The 20332-nt window shown below is 36.9% G+C and overlaps 1 long non-coding RNA gene across 1 annotated transcript in view; it reads left to right on the top strand.

Moving 5' to 3' along the window:
• The first annotated feature begins 5443 nt into the window (after window positions 1-5443).
• The window catches only part of LOC119035555 (uncharacterized), a 49375-nt gene continuing 34486 nt past the window's right edge, over window positions 5444-20332 (top strand). The window contains exons 1-2 of the long non-coding RNA XR_005079827.2: window positions 5444-5764; window positions 12016-12070. This is a non-coding gene — a long non-coding RNA (uncharacterized LOC119035555). The remainder of the gene's footprint in view (window positions 5765-12015; window positions 12071-20332) is intronic.

Here is a 20332-nt window from a genome sequence, read left to right as displayed (position 1 = left end):
AGATACTCCTGATCACCCTCTCACATTACCTTATTTTACCTGTATCTGACATTGTCTAATTGATTCGGCTACCAATTGATTTTCTCCCTACCACCAGAAATAAAGGGACTTGAGAGCCAGGATTGGCAGTTTTATTTATTTCTGCACCTCCAGCACCTTGACCATGACAAACGTATAGTAACTGCTCAATAAACATATGTTGACTGCCTGTCATCCTCACTAGACAGTGAACCTTTAGAATGAAAGCTGTGCCTTTGCATGCTCAGCACCTACCACAACGTCTGGCACATGTTATGTGCTAAAATATATGTTAATCAAAGGCATGACATTTTTAATTAGCCAATCAAGAACTGGTTATTCATTGGGAGGTCAAGAAGACAAACAATTCTGTGGAGTATAATCACTGGGGAGAGTGTCCTCCAGAGACTGGCTGGAAGACAGCAAGGAATTGATTAAGGTACCAATAAAAAGAAACCCGTGCTTTGCACATAGAACAAGTTCAACATATGTTTGTAACATTGACTTAACAAAAAGTGTTTTACACTTCAACACTAATTCACTATTTAAAAAATACCTTTTGAAACCTGCCATAGAATCACCTGCTGCTTCATTCAAATAGGGGATGAGTTGCTCTGTGACAGGTGTCTGACAACATGCTAATAGCCAAATCTATTGAATGCACAATGTTGACTTTCAGGAACGCTTTCCTTTTCTTCCTCACCCTACCCCCACTTCACAAAAAGAATGCCACTCTCCTGAGAGTATAACAATAGCAGCCCACAAATGAATCCTCTTCCTTTGAGAGAAACTAACTGTAGGGGAAAAGATAATTACTTAGTGCCTTTATCTCCAAATTATTTGTAATAGAATCTGAAATCACACCACAAGGTCTTTCATGAGGATGTCATAAATTAAGATGCATTGGTGTATCTGGTGCATCTGTTCCATTCTCTGGCCCTTTGTCTTCTGCAAAGAGCACACCAACCTCAGTACCCAGCAGACAGCACTTACGCAAATGATGTCGTGGTCTATAGCATTAATATTCAGTGATTGTCTGTCATAGACACCTTACTGTACATCTGTTATGCAAATGTATGTTAATTCCGACTCCCTGACAGCTGCCTAGCTTCCCTCCCTAAAATGATCTTTTCCATTTTGAAGTTTGCAATCTGTTCCCAAAAATGTTATTCCAACAATTAGCTGAAATTGCTCAACAAAAATTGTGCACGTTCAGTCCAAAATAGAAGGAAGCATTTAAAAATAGATGGTGAACCTTGTTCCCACGTTGTTTATTTTCTATGTGCTTCTACACAGGGTAAGATAAACATTAATCTCTGAGCAGTTTGGCTTGGGGCAAGTGACAGGTTTGCCTACCCTGATCCTAGTAGTTTGACAAGATTGAATGGTATCACCAGTCCTGTCATTAAGGGACTTTATCCTTAAAGATGTTTTTAGTGATGCACAGAGTTTCTCTCTATGTCTGAAACAGCTTTGTTTTCCTCACCAAAATAATTAGTATCAAGCACTTGGATATTAACAAATGGCAACACAGAAGCATAAAGTGAGTGATGAATGATTGTGGAAGGAGACCTAAGAGAACATCCCATGAGACATAGAATGCTGTAGACAATCTTTGTACATGTTGATGATGTTAAATGGAGGATGCTTCCATATTTCCTATCTCTGTTCATTTTGAGGAATAGGTGAAGGACTTTGGAACAATAATAGAACTATCCATTAAGACCTATAAGTGTATTATGGTGCTTGATAAGTTACAATAAACATTTAGTGAACAAATGAGTGCTTGTATCAGACCTGCAGTGTACTGGTCACCATGCTGGCTGTATGAATTAAATCTTAGCAGCATTCTTGTGGGATGAGTATTATAGACAGCCCATTTTAACAGTGAGGATCAAAGTGAGGAGGGACTTCTGCAAACTGACAGAGCTGTTGTGACCCTCACCCAGTGTTTATTTCCAGGTTTTTCTACTGAGGAAGAACACTGCAAACTGGAGTACCACAGACTGTGTGCAGCAGAAGTCACAAGTTTCTGCTTTAATGGGGTTTCTGACTCTGACCTCCATTTCTGACTCTGGATATCTGATGCTTGGCCTTCTGGGAAATCTAAAGCCCAACTAAGAGAAATGGACTTTAATCTGCTCTGGTCCAGCTATCCTGAGGACTCAGTTTCTTGAGGATGCTAACAGGTGGAATTCCTCTCTCACCATGGAAGAGTCCATTTCTAATATGGTGGTGCTAAACCAGGTGACTCTCAAGGTTCTACTCCAGTCTAACATTGTTTCTTCATAATTTATGTCTGCATTAGTAATAGGACAATGAATGAGTTAAATATATTAAAGTATTTTGGATACATGATATATTCACTAATTTTCAATGACTCTTATTAAGATGGATATGGTAACACAAACATTCATTAGTTTTCACAGGCGTCTTTATTATTATTATTTTAAGAGATTCCAAGGTTTTCAAATGTTATAGTTTTATTTTATTTGCACTTGAGTCCAATAAACTTAATTTTAGATTCCATAACAAGTTATAGTTTCTCTTTTGCTATAATTTAAATGCTATAATTTGAATAGGTTAGGGTAGCAGAATTTTATAAATTATTCTGAGAGATCAAATACAGCTTTATGTCATTTTATTTACATGCTAACATATTTTTAAGGTAACATGTATAGACAAGTCATTATAAGGCACTAATTATGTTCTAGTGATATATATATATATATATATATATATACATAAAGTAGATAAATATTTTGTTCAACTTCACATAGTTAGTATGCAGGATAGCTGAGACCTGACCTTATACTGAATCTCTTTTTATATTACAAATCCATATACTATCCTAATTATTTTTTAAAATAGAAAATTATAATAAATTGTCAGATATGTTCTCTGAATATTAGGTGGCATAATATATATTTGCATGTGTGTGTTTGTTGTCTTAACCCAGAGTAGGAGTTCTGGTTAGAAGCTGGTCTGTTCTCCTAACTGAGCAGGCAGTTAAGGCCCTCATCCTCTCCTTTTATAGGATCTCACACTTCAGACCACAACACATCTGCCTCAGTTTTCCCCGGGCCAGCTACTGGGCAGCCAAGGACAGCCCATGATCCAAACCTGCAGAAATTGTTTACACTGGTCAAGTCTAAGACCTCCTGCCTTGTCTTGTCCATTCCTTCCTGCAGAAACCACAGTAAAAATGCTGACTCACTGTTCTTCTTCCTCTGCTTTGATAGTGCCCCTGGCACATCCCCACATGGCCCTGCATGTCTTGCTGTGTTCTCTCTCAGGAATGCTGAGCATAATAAAACTGTAAAACTTTAATTCTTTTCTCTTGATCTACATCCAGCCTCATGATACCTTACTCAAGGTAATCAGGTTAAAACAGTGTGAAAGTTCTAAGGATAAGAATCGCCTGACTTTACTCAGTCAAAAGCTCTGAAAGATGCTGCATCTGGTTAATGAACAGTGAAGAGCATTACTCTGAGGCTGATGTTGCTTCTTGTGCTTCTCTGTAAAAAGTTGGCAATAATTTCCAACTCATAAAAGTTGGGTTGAAGTTCCAGTAAAAGGACATATGCTACAAAAGCTTATGTCTTAAAAAGCATGCCTAAAGCAAGAAGAGTGACAGAGGGGAATACAATTTATCTCAAAATTTAGAAATAAGTATATTTTTAAAAGTAACTCATTCCACAAAAATTTTAAGATTTAACTCACGTGACCAGCATAGTGACTAGTACTTCACAGGTCAGATACAGTGCTTATTTGTTCTTTGTAGGTTTTCACTAAATGTTTAATGTAACTTATCAATGTATACAAAACATATATATTTTGATAAGTTATACATAAATATGTTGATACGTTGTCTTAACATTTACATACATACTGGGTGGGGCAAAAGTAGGTTTGCAGTTGTTGGTATGGAAAATGATATCAATACAGTGATTAATAAATAATAATACAAGAATAAACTCTGTGTTTTGCATAATCACAGCTGTAAAATTACTTTTGAGCTACATTATACAGACATATGTACATATAAATAAAAGTACGTGTATGTGTACATATTCGTGTGTATATTTCTGTTTGCTACTTTACAACAAACTTTTCTATTTATTATCTCCTTTGTTCCTCCAAACTCCCTGCTAATGTAAGAACTCCAATGAACTTCATTTTAAAGGCAGGAAAACTGAGGTATAAGATAATTAATTGCATTTTATGAGATATCTTGCTTGAACTTAAAAAAATATTGCTCAACAGAAAGTTTTGTGCCATGGATCTAAGCCAAGGTGCATTTTTGGTGCAAGTAAGCAGCACCGGTTAGTAGGTACAGCTCTGCAGCACTTAAGAAAACAAGGCAAAGATCACATTTCTGCATTTCTATGAGAAATTGATGTTTCCTCCTTTCCCCTTTGCAACAATTCATGACTCTGAAGTGATTATATTTATCATTTGTACCTTTTATTCTGTTTTATATTGAATATATTATTTTACAGGACATTTCTTCTCTGATCTTTCCTACTAAGGATTTGGAGTGGTATTTTGTTGTCTTAGCATTTAATCCCTATTCTCTAGGGTTCTGACCAAAGCTGTTGTACAAACCATGAACTGTCAGATAAGAAACAAAGTGTATAGTACTCACAGCTGGGCTTTTATTTCATGATTGACGGACCCATATTTAATGAAGTGTAAGAATAAGGTTTGGAGTTGGAGTCTATTCCTTTACACCAAGTCCTCAATGGATAGAGAAGGCTGAGCCTCAACAGGGGCCACAGAGATTTGCCCTCACCAGAAGGAAAAACCTAGCCCAGTCAACTTACAATGAGCAAGGATGATGACAACATTGATGCAGACATTGCTGCAGACATTGATGTTTAAGGCCCACTAGTAAAACATGCTCCATTAATATTCTACATTTACCAATTAGCACTTCACCTCACTTAGAAGAAGCTGCTAATGGAAGGGTGCAGAGGCCTCAGCACGAGGCAAGGGTCAGAAGGTTCCTTATAGGAGAGATAGAGGGAACTCTCTGTTCCCTCTATTTACAAGAAACTTCAGAGACAGGCATGGTAGAAATTATTATCTACATTTTTATAGGTAAAGGAAATTGAATCCTAGAGTGCTTTTATGACTTGATTAGAATATTCCTGTTGTTAAGAGCCACAGCCAAGCCTCAAAGCCAATTTTTCTGACTTCTGCTTTACAGGTTCTTTCTACTTCCCAGATGGTATCTGTGGGTTTGGCTCTCACCTTCAAGCTTCACCAACCCTGTGTGATGGATGGAATTTGCTCTGGGCATCTGAGCCCAAGCTGAGGTGCAGGTGCCAAACTCACTGTGTGCTTTCCATCTACTCTTGCTACAGTTCAATAAAGCACCCCCAACACCTGCCCAATGAGCTGCCTACATTGAGATTATGATTCATCCCAGAGACCAAGGACAATACGTGAAGTTGCTCTCAGAGGACAAGATCCCTGTGCACACAGCTGACATGGCCTCCTGGCTGACTTTAATGTCATGATGGAGTCCTCGGAATGAAAGAGCAGCTGGGAAAAGGATAGCAAATGGAAGTGCAGCCACACCCAAACTCAGCAATATGTCTATCTCCATTGTGGATTTGACCTCCATACCTCTTCTTTACTGCCATCTTTGGAGCCTTTTGTGGTTTGTAATTTTACATGGCAGTAGACAGCCTCTTATATGATTCCATTGAAGCCAGTCATTGGCTGGCTAGTCAGAAAGGTAAGTTAAATTGGAGAATCAAAAGCAATGATGCATGACTGCCTTAAATATTTTATTTGAACTGATAACAGAATAATGTCTACTCATTTAGCAATGTTTCTATGTAAAGGCAAGATCTGTGATTTCGATACAGGTTTTCTGATTGGATTGCTACATTAAATTTCCTGTGTAAACCTCATTCCTAATGAATTTGTTATGACTTGCAGCTTCCTTTTCTTTAAAGCGAACTAAAATTTAAAGATGTTTTTAAGGTAATGGGAATGCAGACTCTTTCTAGATTGAAACTATTTCTTTTCTGCTAGTTTATTGAGTCTTGCCACAATTTAATCTGATATGACTTAGCACTATCCATTCTATGCAAAGCATTAAATTAAATTGGTTTTTATAGGAAAGACAGAATAAATGGGTTCCAGTGAGAAGAAGGTGGAGTGGGTTTTATGTCTTTGGTACGGTTGGCTTCATCACTTTCCAGCAGAATGTATTTTATCGAAATGCCTTATCTCACTGAATCTTTGTTTCTGGTGACAAGGACAACGATGAGAAACTACTTTGCAAACTATTGTGCAGTTTCGGTGAGTTGATGCCTGTGAAAGATTAAAAAAATTATTACAGAATGTGGGAGAAAAGAAGGATGTTACAGGAAGCTATGGGTGGAACATAAAAATGACTATTCCTTTCTGCAGAATTTCCTCTTGCCACCAGAGACCAGAGCTACAGGCATGGAGACACTAAATAGCCACCTCATTAGAGTGCATGCTGACTACCAATGAGTGCTGCAGAGGGTCAGTGTCTGAGGCTTCACTAACCGTAAACCTGGGATCACTGGATAGAGTGAGGTCAGGGTATCCTGTTAGGAGCCGGTTTTTTCATGTAGCATATACTAGAAGAAAAGCTAGTATCATAAATTGAGAAAAGTCAGTAGTGACTTCCTGAAAGAGAGGGTTCTTGACTCTGGTCATAAAACATAGGTAGATATGGCTGAGTTTTAGGGACTGATGGATGGTACTTCAGGCAATAATAAAAAAGCCAAACAAGGAAACCATAGTATATATCTTCTCCTAGAGAGTGATTAAACACAGCTCAGCTAAGATAATGCTCCTGAGAAGTTTTTCTTTCCCTTCATTCTTTCTGAGCAAAGTCAACCTTGATTTAATCTATGTATCCCCAGCTCTCCATGGGGTATAAACAGACATAAGTTTGACTCAAAGGGCTGTTTGTTTTTCTAGCACAAGAGATTTCTGTGGAGACTAAAATGAATTCATGAACACATATAGAATGGGGGAGAGGTGTCATTGATATTTTAGTGTTTTCATACAACTTAGCAAGGGCCTAGTTAATTCCAGTTTGTTCTCAAAAGCACAGCTTGGTATAAAGGAGGCAAAATAAATGTGTAAGAAAAAAATCCAGTTTTCCATCTTGTTGTATAGTTGGAGGGATCTATAAACAAGAAGGTGAACATCCCCAGATCTACCCACCAACCATGCATCTTGCCCTCTGACCCAGAATGTGCAAATTCTTGATTTCTAAGATCACTATTCAAAGAAGTTTTCAGAAAGGTATGTTCAGAGATTGTTCCCAGATATCCCAGGTCTGGGGAGCTGAGTCATTTTATGTACCAAATTTATCAATCATTTTAAGTAAGGCACAGCAGAAACCCACCCACAAGTCTACAGAAAATTTTGAAATTAATAGAACTCATCTTTGGAACCTTCAGCCTCCATGTTTCATTTTTTCCCTGCCACTCTCATGCCACCTTCTATGTCCCTGGAAGCCCTATCAACCTTTTCCCTCCTAAAAAACTGGACTTTCATAAAAAGAAATATTTCAACGACCTTGCTAATTTTTTTCTTTCTTTAAAGGGTATTTTTGACTGTGACAGCAAAGGTATTTTGGAAAAGGTATTTTTTCAGAGAAGGCAGAATGTCATCCCAGATCTCCTAATATCATAGTGTTTCCTACTAGCTTTTCTTAAATGGTATTTGTGGTTTGCTTTGGCACAATGCATGTATTTAAAATTACACAATTAATGGGCAATATGTACAGCTAGGTGTATGCTCAAAGGTTATTACCAGGGAGTTGAGAACAGATAACAAGCCAGTATTCACAAGAATAGCTGTATGACTAATTACTTTCTCTGTCACACATACATGCATCATTTCTGCCAAACCTTTCCTAAAATATGCTCTGCAGACAGTCAATAGATATTAGTATCTATTACTAGATAGTCTTTAACCTTGGAGAATAGGTCTTTGTTATGATAAAAGTTGACCCATGTTTCACAATGATTACTCTTCCCTTCCTCTTGACAAGGCAACTTGGGAATTTTTTCTCAGGTCTTCATTGTTCAAATATCTTGGGATTCATGGAGGTTAAATCCAGGAAATTCTTAAGTCTGTGGTCCCAAAGAGATAATCTCTCATATTAATCTGCATTCAGCCTTCAACAATTAGTTAAAAAACACTATTTAAGTTTCTTTACCAGTAATGGCTCCAGAGATTTCTGCTCTAGGTAAGTAGATCTCAGCTGTGAGTTTCTGGACTGATTATCTCTCTAGATCTTAGGATAGTAGTATGCCATGTTACTTCAGTTCAATGACAGGTTCAACAAAAGTCATTGATAGTTTGTTTTGCTATGTCTTGCTGTAAAGATGGAAGTCACAATGTCCAAAGTTTGTTACATGTTGGAGTTGAAACCAAAAGTTATCTCCATAATTTTTTGATAATATTTTTAATAAATATAGAATCCAGAGTTGATTTTTTCTCTTCCAGCATGCTAAATAGTTTTTCCATTGCTTTTCTGCTTACATGATTTCTGATGAAAGTCTGCTGTAATTCTTACAAATGTTTCTCTCTGTAATGTCTTTTTTTTTTTCTGTCTACTTTCAAGATTTTCTCTTTGTGGATTTCAGCAATATAATTATGATAGAACTAGGTGTAGTTGTATTAGTATTTATTCTGTTTAATGTTCTCAGACCTTGTGTCTGTGGTTGGTGTCTGCTAATAATTTCGGGAATTTCATGGTTATTATTTCTTTAATTTTTTCTTTTACTCTCTGTTATTTCAGTTCCATTTGTTAGACTATTTTATATTGTACCTCATTTCTCTGATGTTCTCCTCTACTTTTTCATTTTGTATTTCAATTTGGTTAATTTCTGTTTATTTCTTTTAAGCTCATGTCTTCTTTACTTGACTGTATTGAGTCTACTGGCAAGTCCATTAGAAGCATTCTCCATACTTGTTATTGTGATTTTGGTATTTTATTTTAAATATTATAATTTTATTTTTATTCATATGACTTTCATTTCTGATGACATTACATATCTGACCTTGTATTTTTGTCCTCTATTTTTTTTGTAGTACAGGCTTTAACATGCAAATCATAGTTATTTAATTTTTTATCTAATAATTTCAATGTCTGTGAATATATGAGTCTGGTTTCAATGTTTTCTTTGTCTATTCAGACTATGTTTAGTCAGCTACTGTCTATGCCCCAAAGTGTTTTGTTAAAAGCATAGCATATTGTGTAAGGGAATAGATACTGACATAAAAATTTTAATGCTTGGAGATAAATTTTTTTCTTCTATTTTTAAGAGGGTGTGTTGTGCTAACATACTCAGGAGTTGAACTGGGTTTGAAGTTTTCTTTTACCTTGTTTTTGACTCTCTTCATATGCCCCTGGGCCTTTCTTTTTCTCTGCTCCCAGAGAATTTCTGTCTCCTGAAGCTCCCTCTCCTGTGTTCTAATATTTGTTTTGTTCATTGCTTGCTAGAGTGTGGGAGAAGGTCCTGGGGAATATTCTGCTGTTTTAATTACACATTAATTTTCAGCACTGTGAACCTGAACCTTGAAAGTGTGAGCTTTTCCAGTATCCCTGCCCTTCTCCCAATGTAATACTGTCTTGCATTTATTCTTCCTGATTTCCCAGGGATGGGTTTTGTTTTCTGTTTCTTTTCCCCAGTTGAGTTTCCATCAATGCCTTCAGGCTAAAGTTTGGTTACTTTGCTTTTGCAGGTCAAGTATTTTGTTTCATAGGGGAGATAGTGACTTCAGAACTGGGCAGAGTGTCAGCAGTAACTCCTGTGCTTCTCCCCTAGCCAGGGCATGGTAAAAGCTTTCTTGGACTCTCTCCACACCTTCATTTGTGAGAAGCTGGTGAAAAGGCTAGGGAGAGTATATAAACAGCTTTATGTTTGTGGCCCAGAGCAACTTCACACTCTCACAAATATATACCTAGTCTTTAGAATTCATTAAACATTTTTAGTTGATTCTTAACAGTGCATGTGGCATTCAATAACAATGTCCCAAGCAAATAAAGGGCTAAGTTATGTTTTTCATTACTAATGTTTGTCTCTCTCCATATTTTAGGTTATTTTTTGTGACTGCACCTCCCTGGTAAAACAAATGCACAAGCAAACAAACTTGTTTGCTGAGCAGTTTCCTTGTTTTAAGGGTGGAAAAGATGCTCGTTCTAGTCATCACTGACCAATTGCTGGCCATACACTTTTGACTTTACATTTTGACTTTTCTTTATTCAATATACCAAGTTTTGTTCCTTTTTCCATATGATAATTAGCAGGTTCCCTAATTCAGACCTTTGATTGCCTGTGTACCTCAGTTTATCCCCAAAGCAGAGTACAGACATCCATATTTTCTAAAAATTCTCTTTTTGGCATTCTGTTCTTTATGTGATATGCCATTGCTCATACTGCTGTCTGGGTTACAAATTTATACTTCCATAATATTTTAAAAATATTCTATTTATTTTTTTATAGACAGGGGAAGGGAGGGAGAAAGAAAGGGAGAGAAACATCAATGTGTGGTTGCCTTTCACATGGCCCACACTGGGGACCTGGCCTGCAACCCAGACCTGTGCCCTGACTAGGAATCGAACTGGTGACCCTTTGGTTCACAGCCTGAGCTCAATCCACTGAGCTACACCAGCCAGGGCATATATTTTGTATACCTATTATCTTCCAGGAATCAATGAAAAACACAGTACAGAAATAATAAATTTAGTTGACACAATTCTTGCCCCTGAGGAGGCCACATTCTAATCAGTAATATAATGTATACATACACCCGAGACATAACTTACCATGTAAAGTTTGAATGAAAGAAATGGAATGTTACAGGAACCCAATTTTATATGTGGATAACAAAATGTGTGCTTTAAAAATATGCATGCCATTTGTATTTTAAGTAAATACATAAAAATATATTAAAGCAAAATATAATATAGAATACTATGCATTTATTTTATATTTTTGTAATTTTACATATGAGATCATGTAGCTATAATTTTTTTCTGCAATTTGCTTCATGTAAGGTTTTAATGAGAATATTTGAGACACCATTAGTAAACAAATCTGAGCCAGAAACAAATCAAATTGTGTATGCTTATAGCAGTCATTTTGAAACATACCTGTGATCTGAGGAACTCAAAAAACATTGGACTTTGGAAGACTGATTTGAAAGTATACTCTGGAATTTTAATATTTTTGAGAATGCAAGTAAGATGGGAGGAAGGAGGATAGGCAGTATACTGGTCATTTTTAATATCTAAGCAAAGTCTTAATTTTCTAAAAAAAACTTTTCTTTCAAACAGGGAAGGACATTTCTGTTAATCTAGTTTGTACTAGAGAGACTATCCCCAGGAAGGCACTCTTGAGACACGTTAGAAATCTTGTTGGAAATAAGAATAATGCAGCAATAACTGCTAAGGTGTAGAGATGCACAGAGACATATATTCCCAACAGGATGCCCTACACACAACTACGAGACATTCACAGAATAAGGCTTCTTCCTGGGAACACATCTTACCTTCAGAGTATTGGTTATATTTGGGAAAAGGGAGAAAATGGGCTCAGGGAGAAACAAAAAAAGCTACAACTACACCTATTGACTTTAACAAAAAGGCCCAAAATAAGCTGATCAGAATTATCACATGTTAAATTCCCTTGTTGGGTACATTATCATATTATCCTGTACAGTCGTCTGTATGCTTGAAATATTTTAAATACGACTATGAAGAATCCAAAGCTATTTCAAGTTTATGATTCCACTTGTATGTGGGCTGTGAATTAGCATGAAGAAAATACAGGCTCACACAAGCACTCAGGTGTTCAAACACACAGGAACATGGTTATATTAAATACCCATTCAAATTGGCCAAAACTACAAATCCTATCAGCAATGAGGTGGCCACACGGGGCAGGAGCAGATGTAGCACTAATTCAGCATGGCTTTCTTCAGTCCTAGGAATTCCTGGAGGCTTCTCAAGGCTGCCTGTGTCACTCTTTTTGCAAAGGTGGGTAATACAGGTTGTGTAAAGTTCAATTTTTACTAAAACATTGTCCTTTTTACCCATGACCTTTTAGCATGATTCTAGAAATTATTCCAATAACACTGAATGTGCTTTTTTTAAAAAAAGAAATGTTTTCTGATGATGAGTCTTCATTTATCTAGAATGAAGCTCTGGGTCTGCAAGGTTATATTCTTATTCAGAAGAGAGCACTGTGCAGATGTCCCAGAATAACTGTATCATCAGGTTTTTAGTAGCTTGTAAAGTCCTTTCACAACCTTTTAAACTGAAGGTTAACAGGGGAAGTGGTAGGCTTTTTCAGAGGAATCTTGAATCTCTACGTTGTTTTGTAGAAACATATAAACAACATAGATCTTTAAACATAATGTATATATGTATGGCATGATTCTAGATTGTCAAAAACTTTGTGTGTTTTTGGTAGAAGACTAGGAAGATATCTGAACAGACATATTAACAACTATTATCTCTTTGTGGTGACTTTATCAACATATTTTCATTGTTCATTTTGTATTTTTAAAATTTGTGTTTTATTATAAAAACTATATTATTTTATAGAAACATATAAATAATATAGATATTTAACATAATATAAACATTTTATTAAAAATAGAAAATCTCTGTACTAACTTATATGGCCTATAATCATATAGAATTTAATAAAATAAGAACTAAATGTCTTGTCATAATTTGATTTTAAGATTAAGGAAAGGGTTAGCATTAGAAATACTTATTGTGCATATTTCATCATGATAAACAATGGCAAGTTTTACATTTGAGCCTTGTCTTTTCCATTTCTTTTTGTTTTTTTCAGAATGGCAATATTTTTTAAAATCAGCACTCATTATCTCCTTTGTCTTCAAGACATATTCTATAAAACCAACTTTTTTTTTGAAGTCCTAGGAGGGTGCAGTGAGGTAGATGTTACTGAGAGGTGGGAGGAAGATGGTGACCATTGCCACCACGCATGAGCACCATCTGGAAGGGACTGAGCTCCTCTGTAGACCACTGATCACAGATCCAGACCTGACAGATGTCTAACACAAACAGCCACCTGGAAGCATAACTCTGCCCAAACCCAGCTGAGCTTTCATTCTGTGCTTTCATTCTCTTGTATTCTGATATCCAGGGGCTCTTCTCCTGGTGTCAACTTCTGAATTCCCTGACTTACGATTATTCTTAAGGGATGTCAGCCAAGGCTCCAATGACTTCCAAAAACCTGTATCATTGGATGCATTCAAGTCTTTCCTGAGCTCACCCTTCACTGTTCATTGCTTTTCTAATTCTTTCTCCAAACCACATTTATTTCCAGGCATTCTCCTCCATTCATTCTTAAATCTCAGTATTTAAGCTCCCGAGTATATTTACATTTAAATGGAGTGCCGAGGCCTTTTGGTATTTCAAAAAGCATTTGAGATTTTTAATGAACTTTTAAAAGGTTCTTGAATTGATGCTTTGCCAAGAATAGGACTATTCAAAACAACAGGAGGTTTAGGTTCAATTTCAAACTACCCAGGCACCAATCCAGGGCAAACTGGAGCCTTCAAAACTCTGCAGGTGTTCCCTTGCCCCTTAGCCTCACACTCAAGGGCTTTGTTGATGGGCCTCTGCCTCTTTTGTCAAGCTCATCCCTAATTCTACAGAAGACCCTTGGGCCTGCCTGCTCTTCCCCAGATGACATTTCCATTATCTGTGTCTTGCCTTTTCTTTTCCCCTTTGCCTAGGACTTCTTTCCCATTTTTGTTAACTGCTATTCCAAAATTCATGGGCTAAGTTTAAAATCAACCTCATCATGAAACTTTATTTTGCCTGTGGAAGATTTGGAAAAAGTACATACATTAGTTCTCCAAATGCTTGATTTGATTTTTTACATGATCCCTCAGCAGCCACAGAACTAAGGAAACTGTAATACAATTCTATCTTCATAAGATAAAGCTTGCTGACTTCTTTCACACATGTGTTCTGTGTAAACAAAGTCATGGGTATGAAGCTCTTGATGTGTAATCAGTGTATCTGTAACTCTGTAAGTTAGAAAAGTTCTCTACTCTCTCTACCCCAGAAGTCATATCTGACTCACAGGTGTAGTAATAGGCATTCCTGAAAATACTGTGAGGGGGATTAATTGAGAAAATCTATGTAGAATCTTAGAACATTGTTTAGCAAAACTTCACTATTTTTATTAACAAATATTCTCTTCTCCATGCTTATTTGAATAAGCTCTGTATAGAAGTTCAGGCACCTGTGCAGTTTCTTTGCCTTCGCAAAACATTATCTATTATTTGATAACAAGGACCACATTCTCACAAGACCAAAGACCATGCTACATATCAACTTTCAATACACTATATACATAATACAATCAAATTAAACCCAGAAAAAAATATGTGTTGGTCTATTTGCTATGGCTCCATACTTGCTATTATCTCAAAATTTCAACAAATAAAACCACTAAAGAATGTGAACAACAAAGTTTGACATTGAAATGAAAATTTATGCAGTGGAATACTACCGGCCATAAAAAAGAAGGAAATCTTATCTTTTTGACAGCATTGATGGACCTGGAGAGTGTTATGCTGAGCCAGTCAGAGAAAGACAAGTATGATTTTATTCATATGTAGAATATAATGAACAAAGTGGAGACAGTCTTGGATACAGTGTACAGACTGACAGTGTCAGAAGGGAAGGGTGGGGCTGAGTGAAGGGATTAAAGAAAGAAAAAAAAAACCCTCTAAAGCACAGACAACAATATGGTGATTACCATATTGGTAAGGAGGGTGTAGGGGAAGGAGGAAGGAGGCAAAGGAGGACAAATGGTAATGGAAAGAAACTTGACTTGAGGTTGTAAACACAATACAATATACAAATGATGTGTTGTAGAATTATATACCTGAAATTTATATAATTTTATTAACTAACACCACCCTAATACATTTTTAAAAATCACAGTCACTTATCTCCTACTCTACTACTTCTTTTTGAAAAAGAAAAAAGTCCCCCAAATACCACACTTGTCTCTTTAACTCTTGGCTGCTTTATTTTTGTTTGGAAAACAGACCACAACTGTGTGTGTGTTATTGACAGATGACTTTTCCCCCCTAATTTAGAAGAAAGAACTGAAATATTGGTATTTGGTTGAGCGTACTGAGCTGTTCCCAGCAAATACTTTTGATCTTGAATAGACCTGCCAGGACTCTGTATTCCAGATTGATAGATGATATTGTCAGCATCATATTTTCATTATTTTTTTGTTCTCCTGTGCTATATGCCAAATCACCATTAAACACAGATACTAAATGTTGAATAAATTGAAACATCTATGAGTTAGAAATGAGTTTTTTCTTTTTTATTCACTTTCTCATCCAATGCTACATTTTCATCATTCATCTGGTTTTCTCAATCTCTCATTAAATATTTATTTTGATTTTTCTTTAGGTTTCTCACATTTTAAAGAAGACAGCAACAAAATGACTTTGAGCATTGAGCCAGAAAATCTGGTCCTGGTCTTATTTGCTGTCTACTTTCTTTATGACCTTGAGGACCTGTTTTCTCACCTTTCAAAAACACAATGTGCTACATTGTCTCTAAAATTCTTGCTAAATCTATTATTTCTGATTTTTTTAATCCAAAGATTTGCTCCTTTGGGACTGTATTTTGAAAAAATGAATCTTTTTCCTGATTTAAAAAAAATTGGCAAGTAATTTAACTAAGTCTCTGTCTTAATTTTATGCCCAGGATTATTTTAAAGATGATATAATAATAAGCATTATATATCTTAGCATAATTTTCCTTCTTTTCAAATCCTTCTTTTATTTTACCTCCTCTTATTTCTTTTCACCACCCTTGTTTTTATTTTTTTATTTCAAAACCCTCTTTGATTTTTCCATTATTTCATATCCTCAAATTTAATTCACGAGTAAGGTTTTTCATAGATTTATTCAACAGGTTATATAGCCACAATGGGCTGAGCACTGTGTTATTTTGTTGTTTTGGAAGGCCCAATAAATAAAGTTGTCATTCTCTGCTTGAGCTTGAAACTAATTGAGAAGTAGGTTAAAGAAACCGAGAGTTGAAGATCAAAACATCTTGATAGATCTGTTAGATCTTACTTTCAGCCTGTTAGCCGAGTGACCAAAAGGGAAAGCAATATTTCCACAAATCCTTTCAAATTTATGCATCAGCTGAGTTCCTTCTCTGTTGCTGGGGAGAGAGTAAGTGTGAGAGAAGAGTTGGGGTGGGGACAAGAAAGAGGCCAGAGTGTTACTGATGCAGGTCCTGCCCCAGAGCAAAATGGGCAGTGGGGGTGGAGGGGTGTGTCTAGCGTTCATTACCACTAGGGACTGGAGACATGCCAGTAAATAAAAGAGCCAGAACATTACTCTATAGAGTTAATAGGTTTTTGGAGATAGAGGTTGAAATATAGTTAGAATGGGCTAGTATGTAATACAGGAATAAGGCATGCCATAGGAATGTAAAAAAGGGAAGCTTACTTCCTCTGGGGAGTCAAGGAAAGCTTCTCTAGGAAGTATCACATAATCAGAGGTCTGATGATGAGAATAAACAGGACAAAGAGCTAGCTGATGAGATGAGAAGAGTGCTTCAAGCCATAGGAAAAGCACAAGAAATCTGTGGCCCATTTGGAGAGTTGAAGTATGACCAGAGACTGGATGATGAAGGTGAATGGCACTAGAAGAGGTGAAGGAGCAGAGCAGAGCCCAGATTTTCTAAGTTAGAACTTAGATTATACCATAACGACACAGTGAGGGCAATGAAGGATTTTAAGCACCTGTTAAACACCCATATGAAGATGTCCATTTAACAACTGGGTCTGGACATCTGAAGAGAAGACTGCGTAGCATATATAAACCTAGAAATCATTGGCAAACACATTATTACTGAATTTCAGGAAAGGAATATAATTGCCTACTGAGTAAACATTGTGAGACCAGAGCAGAGTCTATAAATGACCTCCTAGAATCTCCAACATTTAATGACTGGGTAGGGAAAGCTGGAGAGCTAGGAACACATCAGGAGCCAGAGAACAGAGTGCCTGGAGATGAGAGAGATCTTCACTGTCCGATGCTGCCAAAATGTCAGGTAGGAGGAGGACTAAAAACACTACACAAAGCCACCTTACCCTGCATCCATTTTTCTTCCATTCTACAACAGGAAAGAAAGAGATACAGTTTTCCTGCTTTTCCTACATTTCATTTCTTTATCGTTCATCCTAGAATATTTTGGGTAAAATTTTGTATCACAAACATTCCTAAATCCCATCCAAGTCTGGCTTCCCCACATCCACAGCTCTTTGAAATTATGTGGTTGATGTCACCAGTGATAGATATTAGGTGCGTTAGTAAATTAATGATAGATATTTCCAATATTTTCAGTTTAAAGTACAAGAAAGTGATATCTATTAAGAATGAGAAGACACCAGAGGGATCTGACTTCACAAAGATTGGAAGAGCAGGGTAACTAGAAATACACATTAAGATATTTCTAGGCAGGGTTTAAATTCTAACTGAGATTAAGTTCAATTATTTCAGTGTCAAGACTCATCTGGTTGGAGGCTCCATGGATTGCACAAAGGTGAGAACCGGAGGAGCTCAATTGTATGTCGATGAATGGAACTAGATTTTTAGTGGTGATCATGATGTAGCAAATACAGATGTTGTTTTATAAAGTTGTGCACCTGAAACTTGTATAAATTTATAAACCAATGTTACCTCAATAAAAATAAATTTAAAAAAGATAAAGCATTGGAATTTACTCATCTTCTAAATTTTTCAAGTAGATATATAATAAATAAATGAAATGCCAGAAGCATACATGTGAAGTCTAGTGAGGACATGGATTAAAAAGAGGGGTTTTAAAACACAGTCTGAATGCAGCCGTAGTAAGTGTAGTCCTGTAGGTTTGAAGGCATTGATACTCTGATGAGGTAAAAAGTTGCATGTAGATTAGCAGGTGCACTGTAAGGTTAAGGGGTGTTTTTATTTTTTATTTTATTTTAATTGTTGTTCAAGTACAGTTTTCTGCCTTTTACCCCCATCCCAGCCCACCCCCCAGCCCTCCCCACCTCCCTCCTGTTTCCACCAGGTTAGTGGATTTTGAAGAGGACGTGTGGGACCCATATCTGTAGGCTCAGAGGCGGAGCAGTTTCCGAGGGCACCATGTTGTTGGATGACCCTGGGAGATGATATTTAAGAAGGAATGGGAGGATGAGATAAAGGTGTATGAAGGAACATTCATGTTATATTCTTCTATGCCCTTTAGTTGTATAGCAGCATGTGAGTTAGGTGAATTATTGCAACAACTTCAATGAATAGAAACATATATGCTTCCCCACAGCCCTCTCTCCATCATGTGTTAGTAAATCCTCTGTTTTTCTCCCTGGAGATGGCTCCAACTGGAGGGCAAGGGGGCCCCTGTTTCATCAAATATATGTCAGAAGGGGGAAACAGCTTTGGTCATTGTCATAAAGATGGTGGTACTTCTCTCATCACCACTGCTGCAGACAAATTTGATATCCTTGTCCCTGATATCTAGTCTCTCACTCTAGCAATGGGAACTTCAAGGGATGTTTTCCAAAGGGTGAATTAGGGTGAATGTAGCTGATGGCAACAAGTTTGAGGTGGGTAGGTGAGACCACAGGGGCAAGGCAGAGTACCATGGATTCTGTCAGACAGTCTTGCAGAGCACGCTTGCGGGGCGGTAGGTAAGATTTATCTTCATTATTCCTTAGGATAGAGAATGCTAGTAGCTGAGAACATGACTAAGAAAACCCAGTGAAGTTCCCAGTGCATCTCTTTACTGATAGGTATATCCAGCTAATATCTTAGTTTTAGGCTTGTGTGGTAAAGATTGTGAATGTAATCATCATAATTAATTAATTAATTAGTTAATTGGTTAAACAAGTAAAATGTAGTTAAAGAGAACCATGCAAGATTTAATGACAATAAGTGCCCGATGAACCAAAAATATGATAAGTCAATCATGTAAACCTGATGTCTAAAAATATAAATAATTAAAAAGAGGCTGTTCTTCACCTGCAACACTGGCAAAGAGCCAACACATGGGGGATGTTTATGCAGTGATAATGAACTTGCAGGTGTATTTTAAGCACAATGCAGAAGAGTGTGCATAGTATGCATGCATAATACATAACATTTACATAAAATGGTGGAGAAAAGAAATAAGGACATGGTTGAATATTTATAAAATATTTCAGAAAGAATAAAGATACTTAAAGACTTTGGCAACACTGATTACCTCCATCTGGCCATCTCTTTTGAATATTGAAATATTTGGATATTATTGGATTAATTATAGAAGACATAAAACCTGGTCAGTCAAGGGGAGAAATCTCTGTCAGCTCTACGTATTGTCGAAGTTTTCTTCTCTTCATCTCTAGTACTTTTTTATTCTTTCCTTTTCCTTTCCTTTTTCTTTCTTTCTCCTGTTTTCTTTTGTACTGTCTTCCCTTCTCCCACTCTCCTTCTTCCTCCATTTCTCTTCATTACTTTCCAACTTCATAGTTGGCAGATTATGAGGCATTGCAGAAACTTGGGCTATAGCCCAAATGCCCTGATTTTAAGGAGTTATTTTTTGGAAGCTTTGCTGAGGTATACCTGCTGGGGCCTCTGCAGTCACCATTTTTTCCAGGTCATTGCCATCTCCCTGGCACTCCTTTGACACCCATCATTTGGAGGGATGGCCTCAGTCCCCTTATTGCATAATCTCTCTTTTGATTCTCTTTCCCCTTTTCTAAGAAGTTTTTTTCCCTATATATCCCCTTTAGTTCTCTACAATACTTTCTCCCCTTACAATCTTCTCTATTTTTAATACCCAGAATTATTCTTGGTACTAGGCAGTCCAACTTCTTGCAGATTTCTAATCTGAAACTAAAATGTTCTATGTATACGTAATGTTTTCACCCTCAGATTAGACAGGGAAGAAGTTAGAAAACCAGTTTTTTATTGGAAGCTTCCTCTGCTCCAGATCCTGTGTTATGCTTTGGAGTGACAGAGACCAAGAGGACACGAGCTTTGACTTCACTGAGAGTGTGACATGAGAGTGTGCAGAGGAAGGGGCAGTAAGCAGATGTGAGCATGCCGGATCCTATAAATGCAGCAGTGGGAAACCCAATGTACAGTGGGAGTGGGACAGAGGAAGCTGCTATTAGCACTGCATGGGAGCATCAGAAGAGGCTTCACAGAAGAGAAGACCTGTTATTTGGATGTTTAAGCAAGA

Source organism: Artibeus jamaicensis, unplaced genomic scaffold (assembly GCF_021234435.1).
Source record: "Artibeus jamaicensis isolate MK-2021 breed Jamaican fruit bat unplaced genomic scaffold, CSHL_Jam_final contig_76, whole genome shotgun sequence".
NCBI classification, from domain to species: domain Eukaryota; kingdom Metazoa; phylum Chordata; class Mammalia; order Chiroptera; family Phyllostomidae; genus Artibeus; species Artibeus jamaicensis.
This window is presented reverse-complemented; position numbering and strand designations above follow the sequence as displayed.